Source organism: Bos indicus, chromosome 11 (genome assembly GCF_029378745.1).
Source record: "Bos indicus isolate NIAB-ARS_2022 breed Sahiwal x Tharparkar chromosome 11, NIAB-ARS_B.indTharparkar_mat_pri_1.0, whole genome shotgun sequence".
Taxonomy (NCBI): Eukaryota; Metazoa; Chordata; class Mammalia; order Artiodactyla; family Bovidae; genus Bos; species Bos indicus.
In genome coordinates this window covers 55,266,519-55,290,828 of record NC_091770.1, presented here as the reverse complement: position 1 = coordinate 55,290,828, position 24,310 = coordinate 55,266,519, and the positions used below count along the sequence as shown (strand labels likewise).

Here is a 24,310-nt window from a genome sequence, read left to right as displayed (position 1 = left end):
TCTTTGCTGTCTTGCCCCTGATGCTACCAGGTCAGATTCATCTTGAAGGAGTAATATTGGGGTTAACTCTAAGTAGAGAGCTGTACTGGGCTTTAAGGGAGCCTCATCTTTGTCCTGTCTGTTTCGCTTTATCCTGTCCTCTCATCATTGCATCATCACTTCTGCCTTTCCTCTGTTCTCCTCCTGATCTTAAAGCTGAGACTAAAGTGTGAAATGTCAAGGGCAAATAACATCTGCTAAGCCACTGGATCTTGTAATCTATGTCACTCATGCACACTCCAATTCAAAGCCATCTAAAGAGTGCAGTTTGGCCCAGCACAAACTCTAAGGAGTGGACCCTGTGCCTTGAAAATATATGCCCATAATCAAGACACTATTTTTATTAGCAAAGAGAAAAATCAAAGCTGTGATTTCTTTTTGCATCTTTGCCATGTATTTGTCACTCAGTAGAGTAGGTAGAATTCTGTATATTTATTGCATATTCAAAGAATTCTGCTAGGCCCAGTGAAAGATGGATTGCATTTGCAAGTGATTCTGCCCATACTGCTTGGTTGACAATGTGGTCATTCAACCATGACCACTATACACCGCCGTTTTCTTATCTGTACAATAAAGCTGATACTATTACTGCTGCCTTCTGGGGACCAGATGAGGGAATATGTGATGGTGGGCTCTTAACTGTGATCAGTAGTCCCTGGAATGCCATGGAAGTCCTTGGAAGGCAGCTTTGGGGAAACCAGGGAAGGAGGTGGGTGTTAGACTTGAGCATCAAACCTCCCTCCACCTCCAAGACCCCAGCAGCTCCACTGGATTCAGCAATAGGGCAGGACTTTCCAGAGTGTGACATGAGGCACATTACTTTTACGTTGGGCTTCCCTGGTTGCTCAGATGGTAAAGAATCCACCTGCAATGCAGGAAAACCAGGTTTGATCCCTGGGTGGGAAGATTCCCTGGAGAAGGGCATGATAACTACTCCGGTATTCTTGCCTAAAAAATTGCATGGACAGAGGAGCCTGGCAGGCTACACATGACTCTTTGGACTCTTAATATACTTTACATCAAACCAAGTTTCTTAAAGTGATGAGAAAATAGAGATTAAAAATATTAGAAAGATTTTGTTTTTAAACTCAGGACCTTTCAGTGCCTTTACTGTGCTTGAGTGTTTTGTGATTTCCAAGTTGAGAGAGACAATGTATAGTCCTCCCAGACTTAGCTGAATGTAGTAATTTTTTTGAGGAGAATTTCACAGGACTAATATTTCTTACAGACTTCGTCACTAGGAAATAGTAAAACAGGACATAATTCAATGCTAACTGTATGGGGTACATGCTATCAGTAACCAGAAAGTCAAGAGTCTGGCCTAGAGTAGGTTAGTGGAGAAAGGGGCTGGCTCTCAAAGGACCCATGGATTTTGAAAAGATGGATGCATGCATACTCAGTCACTTCAGTTGTGTCCAACTCTTTGCGACCCCATGAACTATAGCCTGCCAGGCTCCTCTGTCCATGGGATTCTCCAGGCAAGAATACTGGAGTGGGTGGCCATGCACTCTTCCTTCAGTGGGTCTTCCCAATTCAGGGATTCAACCTGAGTCTCCCACACTGTAGGCAGATTATTTACCATCTGAGCCACTGGGGAAAGATAGATGGTCATGAGCAAATCAGAGAGTTGTGGCAAAGGAAAAGATAAGATTAGCAGTAGCAATATCTACTGAGCTTTAAAAAAAAAAAAAAAAAAATGGGCCAAGCAGATGAATCAATATTTATTTGCATTTTCTCACTTTATCTTCCTGATAGGGGCTACCATCCTCACCATTTTGTAGAGAGGAGAAGAGAGGTGGGGCAATCTCTTCAGAATCACACAGTTACTAAGAAGCAGAACCAGTGTGTGAACTCAGGTTATCCAACCCCAGAATTTCTGCTCTTTATTACAAGGTGCTGCTTAGGAGGGTAGGCTGTGGGTAGGGGTGAGGGACTCACTGGTAAGTGTGAGTGGTGCCAGTTGGAAGTAATGCTGGGAAGACTGGACGGTGCTTGATTTCAGATGACCTTGAGACTCAAGCTCATCACATTTAAGGTCACTGCATAAAGTTGTGCATACCTATAGCTGTGAGCTGTACATTGTGCAAGACCCCCTATGGGAGGGGCAGGTAGGGGCTACAGCAATCAAGAAGAGGGATCACATTTAAATAATGAGTTAGGTTTAACCCTGTCCACATTGAGTAAGGGAAAGCCTTTTAAACCCCCTAGTCCACCATCTCCTCCAAGTGAGTTTGCCTCATGGAAATCTGTCATAGTGAGCTTGAAAGACATATTTAAGATGAAAACACTTAAGAATATGTATTGGAAGCTAGTGATGTCCATGCTGCATGTTTTCCACTTACCTACAATGGTAGAAATCACTATGGGTGGGTAAAAGTCACTCAGTCGTGTCCAACTCTTTGCAGCTCCATTGACTATACAGTCCCTGGAATTCTCCAGGCCAGAATACTGGAGTGGGTAGCCTTTCCCTTCTCCAGGGGATCTTCCCAACCTAGGGATTGAACCCAGGTCTCCCACATTGCAGGTGGATTCTTTATCAGCTGAGCCACAAGGGAAGCCCAAATGAAAGTAAAAGTTGCTCAGTGCTGTCTGACTCTTAGCGACCCTATGGACTGGTTCTATAGGCCAGAATACTGGAGTGGGTAGATTTTTTTCCCCTTCTCCAGTGGATCTTCCCAACCCAGGAATCGAACCAGGGTCTCTTGCATTGCAGGTGGATTCTTTACCAACTGAGCTATCAGAGAATCCCCAGAAATCTCTATGTTAACATTTGATGGTAGAGACAGCACCAGCATCCAATGAGTGCTGGTGGGAAAAGAGAAGACTCAAAAGCTCTACCTATAAACTAGCTTTGGAGAAAAAAAGAGTTGTTCTACATATGGGTTTAAATATTTTTTTAATTACTAGGCCAACTGAATGCTCAATTCATTTGCTCATATTTTGTTTTTAGAAATAATTCAAACAACTCAAATTTATCATATGTTTCTTTCGTTTTTGCAAGGACAGGTAAAGAATGAGGCAGTATTTAGATCAGTGATTTTCAAACTAGTTGAGGTGGTGGAACATCTGGAGGGAAATAAGATTTTGAGATACTACATTATTTTTTATATTTTACTCTGTTAAACTAGGATTGTGTGTTACAGTGAAAGTCTGGTTACATCATGTGGGACAATAGAAAATTATACCCATGACCATTCATGTCCACTAAAGAACAAGCTTCCATGATCAAATGCAATTCAAATATTTCTCTATTATGCATCTGTTACCACTTTTTAAATAAAGTAGCCTTAATGTAGAAGGTGGTTAACATTTAAAGAAAAAATGAGCTAAAAAAGTGATTCTAGTCATATTTAATTGCTATGATTTTGAGGAAGATCAAACATAAAGTTAGCAGTATAGCTTGGGTGTTTCACTTGTACATAATTTGAGAATCAAAGCTCTAGATAAGTTTCTTAGTCTATTCATGCTGCTATAACAAAATACCATAGACTGAATGAATAACAGAATAACATAAATGTATTGCTCAGAGTTCTGGAGGCTGGGAAGTAAGGTCAAGGAGCTAGCAAGGTAGTGGCTTTTGGAGGAAGTCTTCTTCTGGGTTCATAGCTGGCACCTTTTCACTGTTCCTCACATGGGGGAAATAACTAGGGATTTCTTTGGAGCCTCTTCAGTTCAGTTCAGTTCAGTCACTCAGTCGTGTCTGACTCTTTGCAACCTCATGAACAGCACACCAGGCCTCCCTGTCCATCACCAACTCCAAGAGTTCACTCAAACTCATGTCCATTGAGTCGGTGATGCCATCCAGCCATCTCATCCTCTGTCATCCCCTTCTCCTCCTGCCCCCAATCCCTCCCAGAATCAGGGTCTTTTCCAATGAGTCAACTCTTTGCATGAGGTGCCCAAAGTATTGAAATTTCAACTTCAACATCAGTCCTTCCAATGAACACCCAGGACTGATCTCCTTTAGGATGGACTGGTTGGATCTCCTTGCAGTTCAAGGGACTCTCAAGAGTCTTCTCCAACACCACAGTTCAAAAGCATCAATTCTTCTGTGCTCAGCTTTGTTCACAGTCCAACTCTCACATCCATACATGACCACTGGAAAAACCATAGCCTTGACTAGATGGACCTTTGTTGGAGCCTCTTATAATGACATTAATCCCATTTGTGAGGGTTCTACCCTCATGACTTAAATACCTCCCAAACTCACCTCCTAAAACTATAATTTTTGGAAGTTAGAATTTTAAACATAAAATTTGGGGGACACAGCATTTAGACCATAGCAACATGAATATTTGCAAGAAGTGTTTTAAATCCAACTTGTCAATAATAATACTATTTGTTAAGGGCTTAAGGTGTACTGACACTCCCTGGTGATCTAGAGGTTAGGATTTGGCCACCTCACCACCACTGGTCAGGGAAGCCCTTCTTCTTAAGGCTTCTCTAGTGGCTCAGATGGTAAAGAATGTGTCTGCAATGCTGGAGACCTGGGTTTGATCCCTGGGTCGGGAAGATCCCCTGGAGAAGTGAATGACAACCCACTCTAGTATTCTTGCCTGGAGAATTCTATGGACAGAGGAGCCTGGCAGACTATAGTCCATGGGATCACAAAGAGTCAGACAGGGCTGAGTGACTAAAACTTTCACTTTAAGGTGTGCTACATGTTTTTTATGTATATCATTTCAAAATCTTCACAACGGAGCAATGAGATAGATATGTATGAAGGAACAGAGACACAGAGAGGTCAAGTAACATGTCTAGGGCTCCCCAGGGATCCCCAGGTGGCACTAGTGATAAAGAACCTGTCTGCCAGTCCAGGAGACTTAAGAGACATGGGTTCAATCCCTGGGTTGGGAAGATTCCCTGAAGGAGGGCATGACAACCCACTCGAGTATTCTTGCCTGGAGAATCCTATGGACAGAGGAGCCTGGCAGGCTATAGTCCATAGCATCAAAAAGAGTCTGACATGACTGAAATGAATTAGAAGGCACAGGGCTGCACAGCTAATTTGTAAGAGTGCTTGAAATGATGACCTCAGAGACCACACTTGTCTCAGCCATGATGTCTGGGGTTCAATTGCATTTTCTACAGCCAGTGAAGTTTTCTATTTCTTGAAATATCTGATCCCAAGAATGGAATGTCTAATAGCGGGGTTTCTGGGCTGGATATGGGCTCTGTGGCTTGGCAACTGGTCATCTTATAGCATGCCTGTTCTCCTTGTGGGCACACCTCTGGTTACCAGAATCACCAAAAGTTCAGGGCATCTTGATAAATTCATTTGAAATGTCTGTTTCCCCTTCATTGCCCTCTCTCCTTTAGTTGTTATTTTGCCCTTCTTATTCTGTCCAACTCTGTTCTTATTGAAATCACCCTTCATCCTTTGGCATGACCCCAAAGTTGAGACCTTCTTACTGTCCCATTCACTAGTCCATAAAATACTACCATTCTGGGACTTAAGTCTTCAACATCACCTTGAATCTTTGCTAATGCATTTGGGGCTAGTGATGTTTCAGTATTACCATTCATATCTCAGGCACTTAGATTAGAATTCTCAAAGTGGGAATTTTCACATCAATTCCCATTAGAAACAGTAGAGCTAGAGATATATGAATCCTGGATTCATATGTCAGTTCCACATCTCATTTGAGCTTGTCATTTACCTCTCTGAGCCTCACTTTTCTACTCTGTACAATGGGGATGATTACATCTAGCCTAAGGAGTTGTGAAGATGATAAAGGATATGATGAAGATATAAACTAGTATAATAAATTCTCATATCTGAGAGACTGTACTAATTGTAAATTAATTACAATTCAATTTTCAAGTGTTATGCTTTTCCAGTTCTATCAAGACTTTATCAACCACTCTAACTGGAGGAGATCATAAATATCCCCATGATTTACTAATCGGAAGAACCATGATATACGTTTACATGATTTTCCTTAAATCTGGTTAGTAGCAAACCAAAAGGAAACCTAAGTAATCTAATGACTTAGTAGGGGAGATTGACTTTTCTGTATTCTTAAAAATAGGCCATGGAGGTGTGTCTCCACTCTTGCCCACTCTGCCTGTGTGGTTTAGTGGTGATGTGGGAAGAAGACCTCCCTCCCTCTCACAAGCCTTTAAGAAGATGCTTTTGAAAGTTTTTTGAGACAGAGAAATCTGCTTTTTCTAGTAAATATCCTTTGGTCTATATCAGCTTTCTTTAAGGATTTTTTTTTTTTTTTTAGAGATCAGATTGGGGTGGGGAGTCCATATTATTCTCTACCAGGAGTAGGGAGAGAGTTTCACTAACAAGAGTCCTAGGAGGACCAGTGTACCAACCCTCCCCATTAATAATGAAGGAGGTGAAGATGGTGCAAGGACTTACCTGCTTAGATCAGGGCAGAGGTTGAAATCACTTGTAGCTGGGTGACTCTTGAAATGTTTCTCAGTCTCTGTTCCAGTTCTTAGCCCGGAAACTTAAAGCCTTGCAGCCACTTCACTGTCATACAAGGTTCAACAGAGGAATGAGAGCATTCACTTGAAAAAGGCTTTATGAGCTTTAAAATTCTATGGAACTCTGAGAGACACTTACAACTGTGGGACTCTGGCACCCAGATCCGCAGCTTTGTGTCACGTTCCTGCTTCCCTTTTACCCCAGGAACAGATGGGAAACTCGCGTCCTTCTGACTTATTTTGACCTCATGGAGTGGAAAGGAGGCTTCTGTGAGCTTACAGACACCTCTCTGGGAGAAGAAGGGTGGTGTGGACCAGACTGTTTAGAAAGCACAGTTGTTATTTATGTTTCCTTATCTCTCCCTCAGTCACCCTGCTGTGATTTTAAGGAGGGTTGGGGAGGCAGAGCTGAACCCCTGTGGTGAAGAGTAATGAGTTTCCCTAACTCTATCTGTGAACCAGCTCTTTGGAAAGCTAACCTCCTCCTGAGGCACTCACTGCTAATTAAGAGGAGGGTGGCAGTGTTGGTAGATGGCTACTGAAGCAGCTCTTTTTTTTTTCATTCCTTGTACATTAGCTTCTCTTTTTCTTCTTAACTCTCCTATGAGTAGTCATGCATGGGAGGAGCTGGGGAGTCTGTGGACCCAGATTTCTGGAAGGGGCACTGGAGCTGATGAATTCAGTTGGCTGCAGTGGCTGCCTGGGTGTGAGTCCCAGCCCTCACTGCTGTCTGACTGTGCCTCTCTGCACATACCACTTACCCTCATTCCGACTCAGCTTCACCACCTGTAGAATGAAACAGTGGTATGTCCCTCACTGGGGCTGTTTTGAGACTTTGTAGCTCACATCATGCTGTGCTGTGCTCTGTCTGCTAAGTCGTGTCTGACTCTTTAAGGCCCTGTGGACTGCAGCCCACCAGGCTGCTCTGTCCATGGGATTTCCCAGACAAGAATACTAGAGTGGGTTGCCATTCTCTCCTCCAGAGGGTCTCCCTGACCCAGGGATCTAACTCAGTTCTTCTGCATTGTTAGCCAGGTTTGTTACCACTGAGCCACCAGGGAATCCCCAACTCACATCATGCTTATTGCAGAATTTCCTCTCAGTAACTTGCCCCTGTAGATATTTTAATCAGTCCCACATTTATCAAACAATGACAGACCACCTACTTTGTGCAGCACACGAGGTGTTAGTAGGGAAGATTTGCAGAAAATGCCCCAGACTTTCAAAGACAGGAAAATGCCAGGGGGAACTGATTCAAACTGATTCAAAAACAACACAAAAGCCATGTCTACCAGTTATGACTCAGGAGAAGATATCTTGGGTGGGCTGGAAGACATCTTCTTCCACTTTGCACAGTGCTTGAGCTTAGACAGCTGAAGGAAGAAGGTGGCACGAAAATCATGTGATCATAGCTTTGACCCAGAACATGGTCGAGGCCCTCTGGCAGCTTCATTTCCCTGTAGGCTTTGTTGCAAATCTGATGAACAGGAGACCTTGATCTTCTCCTCACACCTCCAACTCTGCACCTGGGCCCTCGAAGTAATGATTCCACTCTGAGAACTGCAGCCTTCTATTTTGCTCCCCCCCACCCCCTGCAACATCATTTTAAAGCATAGCCTTCCAAATGCCATTCCTCTTCTGAAGCCAATATATTTTTTTACAGTTGGAGTTAACTGCAGTGTCTTTCACAGCTCTCAAGTCATTGAGAAGATTAGATGTTCATTCTGCTAAAATATTGCTGCCTGAAGACTCAACTGTGAAATGCAGTTGTCGTGTGTGTTCGCCCACAGACAGACAGACACACATACGTGCTCACATACACATTATAAATGAAAAAATTAGAAAATAAGTATATGTTTATTATGTGAGGGTAGGCTGCCTGATTACAAGTATCATTAGTCCTAAGTGATTTTGAAGATACCATAGCCAATGAGGATCTGGGCTCTACACAGCTGGTGTGTGTGTGTGTGTGTGTGTGTGTGTGTGTGTGTGTGTGTGTGTTGCACATTTGCTCACATATATGCATGAGGGAGGAGATACATTCTCATCTAAGCAGATTATTTGCATTTTAAATTCTTAAGTCACGATTACTGCATTGAATAGTTGGAAGTACTTTATAAAAGAGATATTACAGAGGACAGATTTTTAGAAACAGGCAATCCTTGATTCAGAGGCAGGCTTTCAACTTTACAAGTTGCGTGAACCTAAGTGAATTACTTAGACTCATTAAGGTAGACTACCTCATCTATAAAAAACTGCCTCCTCCAGGTTCAATGCACGATGATGGATGCTTGGGGCTGGTGCACTGGGATGACCCAGAGGGATGGTACAGGGAGGGAGGAGGAAGGGAGGGTTCAGGATGGGGAGCACGTGTATACCTGTGGAGGATTCATGTTGATGTATGGCAAAACCAATACAATATTGTAACGTTTAAGAAAAAAAAAAAAAAAACTGCCTCCTAAGAGGGGAAAAGGAGAAGAGTGAAGGAGAGATAAATTAGAAGTTTGAGATTAACAGATACATACTACAATATATGAAATAAATAACCAATAAGAATCTGCTGTAGTATAGGGATCTAAACTCAATATTTTATAACAACCTATAATGGAAAAGAAACTGAGAAGTAAATATATTTGTTGTTGTGTTTGTAGTTGTGTTTAATCGTGTCTGACTCTTTGTGACTCCTTGGACTGTAGCCCACCAGGCTCTTCTGTTCATGGAATTTTCCAGGCAAGAATACTGGATTGGGTTGCCATTTCCTTCTCCAGTGGATCTTCCTGACTTAAGGATCAAACTGTAGTCTCTTGCAGCTCCTGTGTTTCAGATTCTTTACCACTGAGGAACCAGGCAACTGCATATATATAATGAATCACTTTGCTATATATCTGAAACATAACACAACATTGTAAGTTAACTACTGATTTCAATAAAAATTAGAGAACTGCCTCCTGCCTCCAATAACCTTTGTTAGAATTAAGTGTGATTGTATAAATAATATGTTCTTTGCACAGTGTCTGACAAACCTTAAGAAATAATATTTCCCTACCTCTTCTCTTCTATTTGTGGGGATTTATGTGAGCAGGTAATGAAATTCTTCTCACCCTTCTCACACATGCCCTCAGAAAGCCCTGGGATTTTCTGATTTTCATCTGACTGGCACCTCCCAAGACACCTCTTAGGAGAAGGAGACGGAGCTCGAGGTTGCTCTGCAACCACCCTCTTTAACTAACCTGGAGGCAGGACCACATTGGGTGATTTTAAAAGTGCAACAATTCTCAAAAGTTTCAGAACGGTGATTCATGTTTAAGATGGTCTGACAAAGCAATCTTCTAAAGAAAATCCTTCCCACTCTGTTTTGAGCATGCCCTTTTGGTTATAGGAGTAAATTTTGCAACTGTTTCAAGAATCTTTGCTCTTACCCCAAATTCATACAGAAACTGAAGAGCATCCAAATCTCTGTAAAATTGTGGCTCTCCATGTATAGATTGTCAAGTACAGAATCACTGACTTCATCAGGGTAAAGGCTTCAGTGGAATGCTAACACAGTCATTCTTGCTATAAATCAGGATTCTGAATCAAGAGCATAGAATTTTCCTCCTTTCACAAGGGGAATCTCCCCATCCCAAGTAGAAAGACCATACCTCTTACAGAATCATTTCTATACCCTACAAGAGCAAAGGATCTCTGCTCATTAAACATCTAGATGTTGTTGTCGTCACTCAGTTGTGTCTGACTCTTTGTGCACCGCCCCCCCCCCTTGAATCCTTACTAAATTTAATGCATTACAGAAAACTTCATATCATGGCTATTACTCAGTAAATCAGATATGTATTTTCAACCAAAAATAGCATGGTACATTGACAAATTTCAAAACTGTGTGTGTGTGTGTTATCCCTTTACAAACAATATCCTGGGCAGAACTTCAACTCCTTATTGAAGTTGGAGGCTAGGATCCCCACGTTCTTAGCTTCTTTCTTGCTGCCTGCACATCCTTCATCATCTCTAAGGTGGTGGCTCCACCACCTGAATATGAGGGTTGCACTGAAAGCAGCCGAAATTACTCGTGTCCTGTAAAGAGACCCTACTATACCACAAAACACCTAGATCCTAGTCCTAAGTCAGCCAGTGACTAGGTAGGTGACATGGGGCCATCACCACACCTTCCCAGGCCTCTTTCCCATATCCAGTGAAGGAGTTAAGCCATCTTCACAGTCCTCCTGTTCTGATACTCTGTTGTTTCAACTGGTTGGTTTCCATCAAGTGCTCATCTTCATAATTCCCATGTAAGCAGTGCAGTTCTTCAGCATTTTTCATTTTTCCCCATCTGTGTCTTCAACAGATATTGATTTAGCTGTTATGCTTCAGTCTCTGCATTAGGTGCTAAAAATACTTAGCACCTACATTTATTTTAGGAAACATTCATTGCTTTCATGTTCATATATTTGAAGATGTGGTTAGCATTATCTTTACCTGCTTTATGCAGACATCCCATGTTTGAATAAGATTGACCGTGGTTTTGGCCACAAATCATAGGGTATTTCAGTCCAACTGAAGCAGCCATATTGCTTCCCATAACTCGAGCAAGACCCAAACACTGAGAAAGTGTCTAGAGGAGGTGTGTCTTATGCAGGCATCTATGATTGTAAATACTTTACTGTATTCCAACAGTTTATTTCCTGTCCCTTCCCTTTGTGAGATTTTTGAAGGTAATGTCTTATTGATCCCTAGGCTCTCTGCTTAACTTGGTGCCAGGCAGAGAGAAGGTGCTTTGTTCATGTTTGATGAGCAGATGAATGTGCAAATGGTTGTGATGCAAAGAAACTGAGCAATTACAGTTTTCAGTTCAAAAGCCCAAATCCCATCCCATTGCCATATGCATTCTTATTTGGAAAGCCTTTTGTCAAGATGGGCTTCCCTAGGGGCTCAGATCGTAAAGAATCTGCCTGCAATGTGGAGACCTGGGTTTGATCCCTGGGTTGGGAAGATCTTCTGGAGAAGGGAATGGCAACCCACTCCAATATTCTTGTCTGGAGTGTCCCATTGACAGAGGAGCCTGGTGAGCTACAGTCATGGGGTTGCAAAGATAATGATTCATTTGGAGTAGATGAATAAACACTATGCCAATTCTTGAGGCCAGTATTACTGAGCAGGGTCTTATTGCTTCTTAGTAGAAGGGGGCTCCCTCTCCTGAGACTGACTCAAGCTGTCAAAGGCATTTTCTCACCAAAGTGGCTTCCTGTCCCTGGGGTCCACAACCATTTTTGTAAAGGGCTAGATAGTAAGCATTTAAACACTGTAGACTGTGTGTCCTCTGGCACAACAATCATATTATGGCAGCAGCTGTAAATCTGCAAATGAATGAATATAGCTATGTTCCAATAAAACTTTATTTACAAAATCAGATGACAGGCCAGATTTGGCCCACAGATTGTAGTTTGTTGATTCATGTCCTAGCTTATGATGCAGAAGTCTTACAAAGATTTCATAAATTTCAACAGACTACCTGCGACTCATGAAAGTAGATAAATGATTACTGGAGATTTCTTGTTCTTACGGGGTTGAATGGTCTTCCTGTTCCATGCTCATTGAAAGTCCAAAACACTCTCAAAGAGATCTAATCCCCTGTTAGTTTACATTCTCAAGGTTATCTCTGCCTGCATATTTAGATCCAGATTTGAATTTTAATCTATTTCATGATTTCCATAAACGAGCAATCAAAAGCACTAACAACCAAACCTAGTCAAAGCATGAACATAGCACTCTTTACTGAAGATTTAGTGGAGAAAAATAAAAAGTTATATTGCAGAAATGAGGATACTTTCTAATTGAACATTAAGCATTTCCAATTTTTAAAAGTATTTTTATGCCATCCTCAAGCTAGCAAGTGCCCATTGGTTGATTCTCCGTCATAGTCCTAAATTTACATTAACCTACATTCTCCATATTTCTTCCTCAACCCTTCAGATGTAAATCCCAAGCCTTCACTGTGCTGCCTATGGAGCAGTTTTGGTTGCTTGGCTCTTGGAACAGCCATGCTTCCATGTTCTCCTCCACCACCCCATTCCACTTATCCAGGCATTCCACCAAGCCAAAGTAGGTCCTCTGTAAGTGGAATATGAGGTTGTTGAGTCAAACATTTTCTCTTGTGTTATGTTCACAAGCTGTTGTCCAGATACTGCCATCCAGCATTCCATTTTGCCTTTAGAAATGAATTCTTTCTTCTGGCTCTTTCTAGAGAGTCATCTGATCACAGCTTACCTCTGGGAGGGCTTCTAGGCACTTGTCCAGTGTAATTTCTTTGTTTCTAAAAGAAATATGTGAAACTTTGTTAAACAGAAATGTGTGCTTAAAGCCCAATTAGGATTTAAGATTTATAGTTAGAGATCAAGTCTAGAAGTTTTTATCTTAAAAGAAAGCAGTATTTATCAGGTTGTATAGCTACAAAATCACCATATAGCAGTATTATTATTTTTTTAAATACAGTTCATTTCTCACTGATTAAGGACTTTGAGTAATCACTGCACTAATTTTTTTTATCAATAATCATTTTAGTGATCATTTCTATAATAGTTCCTGTGTATCCATGTGCTCAGTCATGTTCAACTCTTTGTGGCCTCATGGACTATAGTCTACCTTGCCCATGGGATTTTCCAGCCAAAACTACTGGAGCAGGATACAATTTCCTACTCCAGGGTAACTTCTCAACCCAGGGATTGAACCTGAATCTCTTATATTTCCTGCATTAACAGGAGGATACTTTACTTCTAGCTCCACCTAGGAAGCCAAATAATTCCTGTACTGTGTAAATAAAAGTATAAAGAGACTCTGCAGGAGGAAGAGACTAGGCAGATGTCATTTCTTTTTGAGTTGACAAAGGGCATAATTCTGGAGGGGTGGATGTGAATGAGGAAAGAGGAGAGCTCTCATAAAAGTGTTTCACTCTGTGATCTCCTTTTTTTTTTTAAAGCTTTCCTCATCTCTTGAGACATATATATATTCTATAATAAAGCCTTATGCTTATGTAACTTTCTATGTTTTTCAAAGTGCTGTCATATATCATTATATATCATTTGATCCTCACCAAAGACCTTGAACCATAGTGAAAGCACCAAGCTGTAAGTCACTTTAGAAGACTACATGCCAGTCAGCCAGGCAACTTACCTTGCAGACAACCAGACTGTGCCCTGCAATGCTGTTTCTAATTTAAACAATAGAAAGACACAAGACCAGTCTCTCTCTTGCTTTCCTTCTCCCACCCCTTCTCTCTCCCTCTGTCTTATAAATATGGATCAACTGTGATGAAAAAAAAGAATTTGCAGGCTCTGTCTTGCTTCAGAGGGCCCTTTTTTTTTTTTTTGCAAATAGATGCACTGAATGAGACAGTAGCTTTGGAATTATCTTATACTGACATTAAACTATTCAGCAAACATGGACATACTCTTCATGCTGAGAATATAAGCCAGAGCTGCAGTTAATGATGAGGAATCTAGAGACTCTGGTGTGGGATCATCCAAAGTATTTCTAGAAAGGAGTATTATACTATGCTCAACCATTCTGGATAAAAAATTATTGAAATCAATCAACTATCCCACCATCTGGGTTGTGTATTTAATTTTTATAAGCAGTATGTAATGGATGGGCACTAATGGCATGTTTTCTGGCCAGTTTATAACAAATAATGGATTCATTTTCTCGTTCTCATCTCTTTTTAATGTCTGCATTTCCTTCCATATGTATTCTGAATAAAGCATATTTGGTGCTGTCCTGAAATCACATATTATCCTTTTTTGGGGTCTGCTTATGTACCCAGACTCTTTGCATTTGAAATTAAGCCAGCACAACATTCTAATTGAAAGGGAAAGAGCTTTGGCTTTAATTACTCTCAGTAATAGATATAACAATGAGCAGGGCTCATTCACAGCCATTACATCAAGCAATAAAGTCATCAGGTGGCTGCTCTTGACACTGTGAAAGCTGTCATCCTGAAGTGCTCTCAGCTAGGGACACCCACTGTCTCACATCATAGCTGTTTTCCCATTATCCATCTTTGAGGGAGGGAGTGGAGGAGGAGAGAGTGCCTCGGTAGAACTCACTGAATGTGGTGTGGTCCAAAGGATAAAAAATGTGCAATTTGGAGACTTGGATTTACTTACTAGCTCTCCCTTTCCCTGGATGCATGATGGTATTGAACAAATAGCCCTCTGTTTCTCACTGTTCTTATCTGTAAAGCAAAGATGATAATCCACGCCATTCCTAAATGAGCTATTTTTATAAACATTGAAGTACTGCAGAATTGAAGATTGTTAGAGTTTTTCTACTTTGCCAACCAAATTGCTTCCTTGGCTTTGGCTGAGTGGAAATAAGTATTCAGTTTGAGTTCCATCTAATTTTTGTACCCACTTTCTAACAGCATCAAATGGCCAAAAGGGAAATGTAAGAAGGAAAGAGAGCAGCAAAGGGAAGGACTAATCTACATACTTGATGATCAGTGTCTGCAGACTCCATATTTGTTTCAATGGATGGCCTCTATTTGAGAAAACTCAAGATGGCACCCCTCAACAATTCAGAATCATATTAGAATTTAGAAGTCTCCAGAATAGCAAGTACATTGTCAATTCCTTACCTTTCTCCCCTCCTTTTTTTTTTTTTTTTTCTTTAAATTGAAAAGAGCTTCTGTTGGATAAGAAAGAACAGGTAAGTATTTTATGGCCATGGAAAAATGTCTACATTGTAAAAGAGCACCGATTGCATTAAATGTTAAATAAATCATTACTCATTGACCCTTTAGGGTCAACAATTAAGTACTATGAACTGGCTTTAGCTTTGAGATGACAAGGCTTTCTCGTTATCCTTTGGAGTCTAGTCAGAGAGATGAATTGTGAAGGCAGAATGACAGTGCTGTCTGTGGAGTCACTGTGGAGTGGTGGGCTGCTCATAGGTGAGGAGGGGCATGTCTGGAGCCCCTTGACTGTAGAAGAGGAAATATTTGATGCATGCCAAGTGAGCCAGTAAGAAAGTAGAAGAAAGCAAAGTCAAGTGTCAAGGATAAGGCAACTGTCCTCCATGTGGTATGTGGTCATCTATTTAGTTATTGGCACTTTCAGAGAATATTGTTAGCTATGTGAGCAAATCAGTCCTAAAAAGAGAGTTTGCTTCCTGACCAATGGGAGTAAGTACAGATTTATTATATTTATAAGCCCATCTTTGCATGTGGTTGAGTTAGGGGATTAGGGAATTAAGAAATCTGTCTCTTGGTAGAAATTAACTTGAAAGAATAGCTCCTTTTATGCATTTACTAGGAATTTTTTTTTTGTCTTTTGGTTAGTTTATTTTCTATTGATTCATGCTTAATAGAGGGCCCAGTGAGACATTTGTAGCTAAATTTGTTAGGAGCCACTTCCAATTAAAGTTCATTTATATTGAAGATAAATGATAATCTGAGTTAATAGGAAAGTAGTATTCAGTGTTACCTTAAAAGTAATTTGCACAGAACAATTTAGGAGCCTTTCTAGTGCACCAATTAAGGCACTTTATGATTAAACTCCAAACTATGAAAGCCCCTCACTTAATTTGACATGCAGAGTGAAATATCATTATGGTAAGTCCCCTACATACAAACCTGCAAGTTGCAAACTTTCAAAGATGTGAACATGCTTTCCATCAGTTAGGTGTGAGTGAAATTGCAGCTTGCCCTCTATCTCCTGTTGCTGATGATCCTTCAGCTCTACCATCTCCCACCTCCACTCTTTCATCCAGTTGCTACCTCTTTTTGCCTCCTTACTTGATGCCAGCCCTTGTATGCCAGCTGTTGTACTGTACTACTATACTTTTCAAGGCACTGTACTATAGGATTGTATTGCTGAAAGGTTTAACTTTGTCTCAGATTCAAAGGATTTGTTAACAAAAGAAACTGCTCATCATACACAAATAAACAATTTCAATGTTTAATACAGAATTATCTAACTTACTTTCAATAAACAATCATTAAAAAGAAAGACAAATAGAACAACAGATACATCACCAAACTGGGTTTTTACCAACATCCAGACTCAAACAGCACGGGGAAGTTTGTGTAACAGCAGCAATTTGGAGTTCCAATTGGGAAAAGGTCCTGGGCAGCGCATCTGCCTCAAGGGTGAGACTTCAAAATTGCCCTTTGAGGGTTCCCGCTTATAATCTCAAGCTGCAGACTATGATGTTATCAGTCTGGGAGCAAATTGCAACTCTGATTTCATGTTAATGCTGTTGATTTTGTCTTGTAAATCTTGGAATGTTGTTAAACTCTGGGCATGGTTGGCCAGACCCTCTCCATGGGCTCAACAATCTCAAGATCCATCCCCTGTCTTATCTATGGTGCCTCATGGCTTGCACACACAGCAGGCAGTCAGGGCAGTGTCCAGGCAGGTCAGAAGCAAGGTCAGATGCATGCTCTGCTTTCCTCGTTTCTGATGCCTGAACAAGACTACTTCCATTTAATTTCTCTAACAGAGATTAAAAATGTATTTTTTAATGTATTATTTGTGTGTATTACAATAGTATATAGCCAATCGTACTAGTTGGGTACCTAGACTAACTGTGTTGGACTCACAAACAAATTGGACTTACGAACATGCTCTGGGAATGGAACTCATTCATATGAGGGGAGTTCCTTTTACAGGAAAATGATCACTAATCCTAAAAGAGGTGACTTCTAAAATTATGTAAGACTATGGGCCAACCAGGAGAGAATCTAGGGCTTACTGTTCAAGTTTCTCAAGTTTCTATCATGTGTTAGCCTCTCCTCCAATTCCCAGCTTTCCTAGTGGGTAAACTAGCATATAAACTCCAAAAGAGTGGACTGTGAGGGAGTGAAATCTTGTCTCTGTCCATTTTATTGCCTCAGCATCTACAGTAGTATCTTCCATTCACAGGTATTAATACTAGTAGGGTGCACCAATATTGGTTGAATGAATGGAGGAATGTGTGAATGTGATAAACAAGTGAAACAATAAACTGAGTAGTCTCTCTGTACATATTAATTTACCTCTACAAATCAAATGTGAGAAACCTTAAAAAAAAATTATGACCTGTCTCCCACCCCAGACATTCTCATGTAATTTATATTGGGTGTGACCCAGGAACTAAAATTTTTAAATCTTCCCAAGTGGTTCTAATGTGCATGTATAGATGGAATCAAGGTGTCAGCCTTGTCTCAAGGCCTGGGACCTCTTGTTTCTGTTCAGTTTCATCCCAGACACTGGCCTTCCACTGGACCCTGAAAGTGATGTTCCTGATAAAGGGTATCAGTTATGTTTTAACTTTTTATTCCTTCCTGTCACTGTAGGCCAGGAATTTATTTTATCTACATTGTGAAATAGTGCTACAGAATATGAGATCTTCCATAAATCACTTAGCTTATTTGAATCTCAGAATCTGGGTCTGTACCGTAGATGTAATGATCTCTGTCTTTGCCTACCTCACTTTGATTTTGTGACATTAGATAAAATAATAGATGCAAAAATGTTTCAAAAAATGTCAAGTATTATAAAATATAAATGATTGTTTATTATAGGAAACTAGAGCTATTTTACTAATTATTTTGTAACTTTAACATCGTGGAATTGGAAACTACTTTAGAATGGCATGAGATTTGTCTTCAGAAAATAAAGCATGTGTCCTAGATATGTTATCTACTATTCATAGTGGATATAACCACTTAAACTTTTCAGTCTTAAATTTCAAAGATGCCACATGTCTCAGGAAGCGATGAGAACTGGACAAGCACAAATGTGAGGAAAGCACTTTGTGAGCTGGAAAAGAAAGAGAAAGTCGCTCAGTCATGTTTGACTCTTTGTGACCCCATGGACTCTAGCCCACCAGGCTCCTCTGTCCGTGGAGATTCCCCAGGCAAGAATACTGGAATGGGTAGCCATTCCCTTCTCCAAGAGATCTTACCAACCCAGGGATTGAATCCAGGTCAAGGGTTGTTGTGTAAATATTGGTTTGTTTTTCTTGCTGTCACAGTTGTTTTTCCTGCTCCTAGAGTTGGCTGCCATTAGCTCAAGACAGTTGACTTTGAGTATCTCTTCTCCACTCCTAATTCAGTGAATTGAAATCAGCCATGGTGGGAATAGCTGTACCATGTGCGCTTGCGTGGTATGTCCCTTCAGTCATGTCCGACTCTTTGCTATCCTATGAATGATAGCCCAGCAGGCTTCTCTGTCCATGGGATTCTCCAGGCAGGAATACTGGAGTGGGTTGCCATGCCCTCCTCCAGAGGATCTTCCTAACCCAGGTATTGACCCCTCGTCTCTTAAGTCTGTCTGCACTGGCAGGTGGGTTCTTTACCACTAGCGCCACCTGGGAAGCCCATCCATACCATAGAAATTTGCAAATAGTACTGATCATGGCTTTCTTTTCTTTGTTCCTTTATTTTTTGAGATCCAGTTTACCAGCACACTTCTGCCTATACCTAAAGATATCTAGTATTCATATATCATATGATATCACTTATATATGGAATCTGAAACAGTGTTACAAGTGAAAGTGAAAGTGAAAGTTGCTCAGTCCTGTCTGACATTGCCAACCCCATGGACCATAGCCTGCCAGACTTCTCTGTCCATGGGATTTTTCCAGGCAATAATACTGGAGTGGGTTGCCATTCCCTTCTCCAGGGGATCTTCCCAATCCAGGGATCAAACCTGGGTCTCCTGCATGGCAGGTAGATACTTTATCATCTGAGCCACCAGGAAAACCCTGCTACAAATGAACTTATTTACAAAATAGAAATAGATCCACAAACATAGAAAAGAAACTTAAGGTTACCAAAGGGGAAAGAGTGGGAGGGATAAATTAAGAGGTAGGGGTTAACAGATACACACTAATATATATATATATTTATATATATATATATATATATATATATATATATATAATAGATAACCAATAAGGACCCACTGTAGCATAGAAAACTCTACTCAGTATTTTGTAATAACCTATAAAGAAGAAGCCAGCAAAGAATCGGACTTGACTGAAGTGACTTAGTATGCTTATAATGTTGTTGTTCAGTCACTCAGTCATGTCCCACTCTTTTCAACCCCATGGACTGAAGCACAGCAGGCTTCTCTGTGCTTCACCATCTCCCAGAGTTTGCCCAAGTTCATGTCCATTGCATCAGTGATGCCATCAATCCATCTCATCCCTGATCCTGGGAAAGATTGAGAGCAGAAAGAGAAGAGGGCATCAGAGGATGAGACACCTATGCATATAGATATGTATGTGTATATATGTGTGTGTATATATAATTTTTGTTCAGTCACTAAGTCACGCCCAACTCTTTTGCAACCCCATGGACTGTAGCCCACTAGGCTTCTCTGTCTATGGGATTTCCCAGGCAAGAATACTGGAGTGAGTTGCCACACCCTCCTCCAGGGGATCTTCCCAACCCAGGGATTGAATCCAAGTCTCTTATGTCTGCATTGGCAGGCAAGTTCTTTACCACTAGTGCAACCATATATCTGAATCACTTTGCTGTACAACTAAAACTAAGACAATTTTGTAAATCAACCATAGTTCAATTAGGAAAAAAAAAAAAAAAAAAACGATCTTTAGTTAATCCTGAATGACTTAAATAAGTTAAATTTAGGCAAATTTGGAGAAGGAAATGGCAACCCACTCCAGTGTTCTTGCCTTGAGAATCCCAGGGGCGGGGGAGCCTGGTGGGCTGCCGTCTATGGGGTCGCACAGAGTCGGACACAACTGAAGCGACTTAGCAGCAGCAGCATCAGGCAAATTTGAAACCAAGAAAACAGCAATGGTTGATAAAGAACTTGTAATATGGAGTATAGGTTTATTGAGAAGAATTGTAATTGCTTAATCTAGAATGAGAGCAAAAAACAGACCAAAAACTTCAGTCTTTTTCTCTGACCTACTCAGACACCATGAAAGCATGTACCATTTGCTAACGTCAAACTGATGATTACCTATTGCATCGATTCACTGAAACCAACCAGCCTACTTGATTATTCAAGCCAAAATGAGACTTTTTTTCCTCTTCAGAAAATCTCTTTGTCCTAAAGAAACTCTTATTTCCTGATGGGCCATTCATTTTTGTTTGTGACTGACTGATCACAGTCTTTGTCACCATTGTGCTAATGACAGTTGGGCATCTCTTGCCTCCTAGAACTAGCTCAGAGATTTCTAAGCTAAGGTCCTTGTCATCCACACAGTGGGTGCACATCCTGAGTAAGCCCTGCTGAATCAAAGGCTGCTATTCACTTCTGTCCTCTCTTCCATGTGCTGATCTAACTACATGATGTTTCTAATTGGGTCCAAACACAGGACATTTCATAGACTAACTATAGTCTCTGCAGGATCAGACATTTACCATCCTCACATCATTCTGTACCTTTTTATCCTCTAAGGCCTCCCACGCTGCCCCACGCCCCCAACCTCACCGCCCCCACCCCACCCCCTCCATTTCCTGAAAATGTAGTTGTTACAAGTAGATCATCTGGGCGTGGGTCATGCACTGTTACAAAAGCAGTTAAAAAAAGATAGTGACACTGCTCTCCCTGCTAGAAATTAGCCAGGTGCACCATTATGTAAGGAGCTCAAGCTAGAGAGCACAGTAATTAAAATAACAATGAAATGATAGCTTATGCAACACTCCACAAATATGATATTTTCATTTGTAGTATTGTACAAACCAAGCATATCAGGCAGAGATGTTCTGTGATTTGCAGAAGGCCAAGGGAAAGTGAATGAGGACACTGGAATAGAGTTCTTCTGCCTCCCTCTCTTGCTATGCCAGTCAAAGGCCTGTTATGCACAAGAGGGTGTTGTGGCACATGAACATGTATGGCCGATGTCTGTCTCCTAGGATGCTACAAGTCAATGACATTTACAGCATGTGGTCTTGAAAAGGAAAGGGGAGGTAGAAAAATTGCCCACTGGCAGTAGTGTTGAATACAGAGTTTCCATTTTGTAGGTTCCCTTGTGATTTTTTAAAAGTTCATTCAGAAATGGTCAGATAGGATGGACAAAATCTGATCACCAAGCTCATAGGGGATTGATTATTAAATGATGGTTCATATTTTATTTAAATAACTTACAATAAAGTGATGTTCCCCATTGGACTGAATAATCAGTGATGGACTTAGACTATTCTACCATGGACAGAAGAGCCTGATGGGCTCTAGTCCATGGGGTCATGAAGAGTTGGACATGACTAAGTGGCTCACACTTTCACTTTTCACTTTTTTTCACCATGCAGGGAACCACTTTTCAAGTATAAATAAAAAGTCAATTTTGAAATAAAATGTTTGTGTTTTTATTTTTCTATTTCTTCATCTCAACCTTCCCATTTCCATTCTTAGTTTGGCATGTTCTGCTTGTTGTGTGAACTATCAGCCTTCTTTAAAAAATTAGTTGGAAAGGAATTTGGAAACTGTGATTATGGTGTTTATGTTGGTCTACGAATTCTCTTTCTGTTTGCTATTTATATTTGCCATGGTATCCTGTGGACCAACCAAAGTGCGGCAACCTCCACTGTGATGCCTGGGAAAGTCCTTACAGGCTTCACTAAAAATCCACTTCTCTTTGGTCAAAAGTGTGGAAATGACCAATCCCCTATCCTTATTTAACTCAAGAGTTTTTATACAGGGGCTGGACCCATTGGATCAATGATTTCTCACTGAATCACTTGCTGATGCATGGTAAGATGATAAGCAGTGCACAGAGAGATGGGTTAGGATTTGGAGTCTTACTAAACTGCTTCCCCAAAGACCACCATATTCCACACTCTAGTAGGTGCCAGTGGGAATGACCCTCTCTGTTCACATGACTGCCTTATGATCCAGCAATCCCACTGCTGGGCATACACACTGAGGAAACCAGAAGGGAAAGAGACACGTGTACCCCAATGTTCATCGCAGCACTGTTTATAATAGCCAGGCCATGGAAGCAACCTAGATGTCCATCAGCAGATGAATGGATAAGAAAGCAGTGGTACATATACACAATGGAGTATTACTCAGCCATTAAAAAGAATACATTTGAATCAGTTCTAATGAGGTGGATGAAACTGGAGCCTATTATACAGAGTGAAGTAAGCCAGAAGGAAAAACACCAATACAGTATACTAACGCATATATATGAAATTTAGAAAGATGGTAACAATAACCCTGTGTACGAGACAGCAAAAGAGACACTGATGAATAGAACAGTCTTATGGACTCTGTGGGAGAGAGAGAGGGTGGGAAGATTTGGGAGAATGGCATTGAAACATGTAAAATATCATGTATGAAACGAGATGCCAGTCCAAGTTTGATGCACGATCCTGGATGCTTGGGGCTAGTGCACTGGGACGACCCAGAGGGATGGTATGGGGAGGGAGGAGGGAGGAGGGTTCAGGATGGGGAACACATGTATACCTGTGGCAGATTCATTTTGATATTTGGCAAAACTAATACAATTATGTAAAGTTTAAAAATAAAATAAAATTAATAAAAAACACGGAAAAAAATGAATGTGTGCCATATGCCTATAAAAAATGTTTGTCTTATATTAAAACAATACATTATTTGTTAAAATTTGAAGGCAGTTCTACCTAGCTTGCAATAGTGAACAAAATATTCCTTATCTTTATTCCCAGAAGACAAATGTCTGTAGTTTTGTCTTTCCAGATTTGCTTCTATCCTTTATTTTGTGAAAAGTAGCCAGTTTAATAAAATGTGACATTTCAAAGTATAAGTGTAAAAAAAAACTATTATCACAGTGTTAGAACCTCTAGTCACTGACAATCATGCAGGCTTTGTGTGGCCCTACGGATGCTTGATAGGTATTCGTTCATTTGTTTTGGTGATGGTTTAGTCACTAAGTCATGTCTGACTTTTCAGACCCTATGGACTGTAATCTGCCAGGCTCCTCTGTCCATAGGATTTCCCAAGCAAGAATTTTGGAGTGGGTTGCCATTTTCTTCTCTAGGGGATCTTCCTGACCTAGGGATGGAACCACATCTCCTGCATTGCAGGTGGTCTCCTACACTGCAGGTGGTCTACCTACATTGGCAGGTAGATTCTATACCACTGAGCATCCAGGGAAGCCCATGCTCATTATTTATTTAATTGAACTTCCACTGTGTGGCTAGCATGGATCTAGGCTAGGGGGATACAAGCCTGAGTAAGAGAGACATGATCCTTTCCTCATGGAACTTAAAGTCAAGTTCAAAAGCAGTTGTCACTCTAATAACCTCACCAGAAATATGTAATGGATTCTAATAATGAAATTTAAAAGAGATAATTCATGTACAGGGTAGGATACGGTGGATTTCATCTGAGACCTAAGGAACAAATAAGAATAATCTAGTTGAATGGAAATGGAGAAGGGAAAGGAAAGGAAAAAAATCCCGGTAAAGAGATTGATCACATGAAATGCTGCTTTCTAGGAAGTGAGAGTAGTATAGTGTGACAGGAAGGAGGAAAATCGCTCATCAGGAGGTGAAAGAGACAGGATCCAGACAATACGTATATTTGTAGGACTTTTAGATAACTTTACTCTGCTAACAAAGTCTTAAAGATTTTAGGGGATATCTTGTGGATCTGTGGTTTTTGGGTCCTTGAAGGAATACATAATTCCCCTGCAATGGAAAGACAGTTCTGGAGTCTCACTAATGACCCAATGACCACTAGATCCCACCCACTGGTAGGTGACAAAGTCAATGACAGGCTTGCCTGTAGTACAACTCACTAAATTACATGTTGCATCATGAACATCTTTTGGACAGAAATGATTCAAAACTTTCACTGGATCCTCAGAAGGGTACATGACTCAGGAAAAAAAAAATAGAACTGTT

The 24,310-nt window shown here is 40.7% G+C and overlaps 1 protein-coding gene and 1 long non-coding RNA gene across 5 annotated transcripts in view; one reads left to right on the top strand and one right to left on the bottom strand.

Annotated features, from left to right (window-relative positions):
- LOC139185788 (uncharacterized) overlaps positions 1-6,556 on the bottom strand; it is a 32,493-nt gene extending 25,937 nt beyond the window's left edge. The window contains exon 1 of the long non-coding RNA XR_011569294.1: positions 6,410-6,556. This is a non-coding gene — a long non-coding RNA (uncharacterized lncRNA). The remainder of the gene's footprint in view (positions 1-6,409) is intronic.
- Positions 1-24,310, top strand: part of CTNNA2 (catenin alpha 2) — a 1,365,089-nt gene that overhangs the window by 627,357 nt on the left and 713,422 nt on the right. The window lies entirely within an intron of this gene.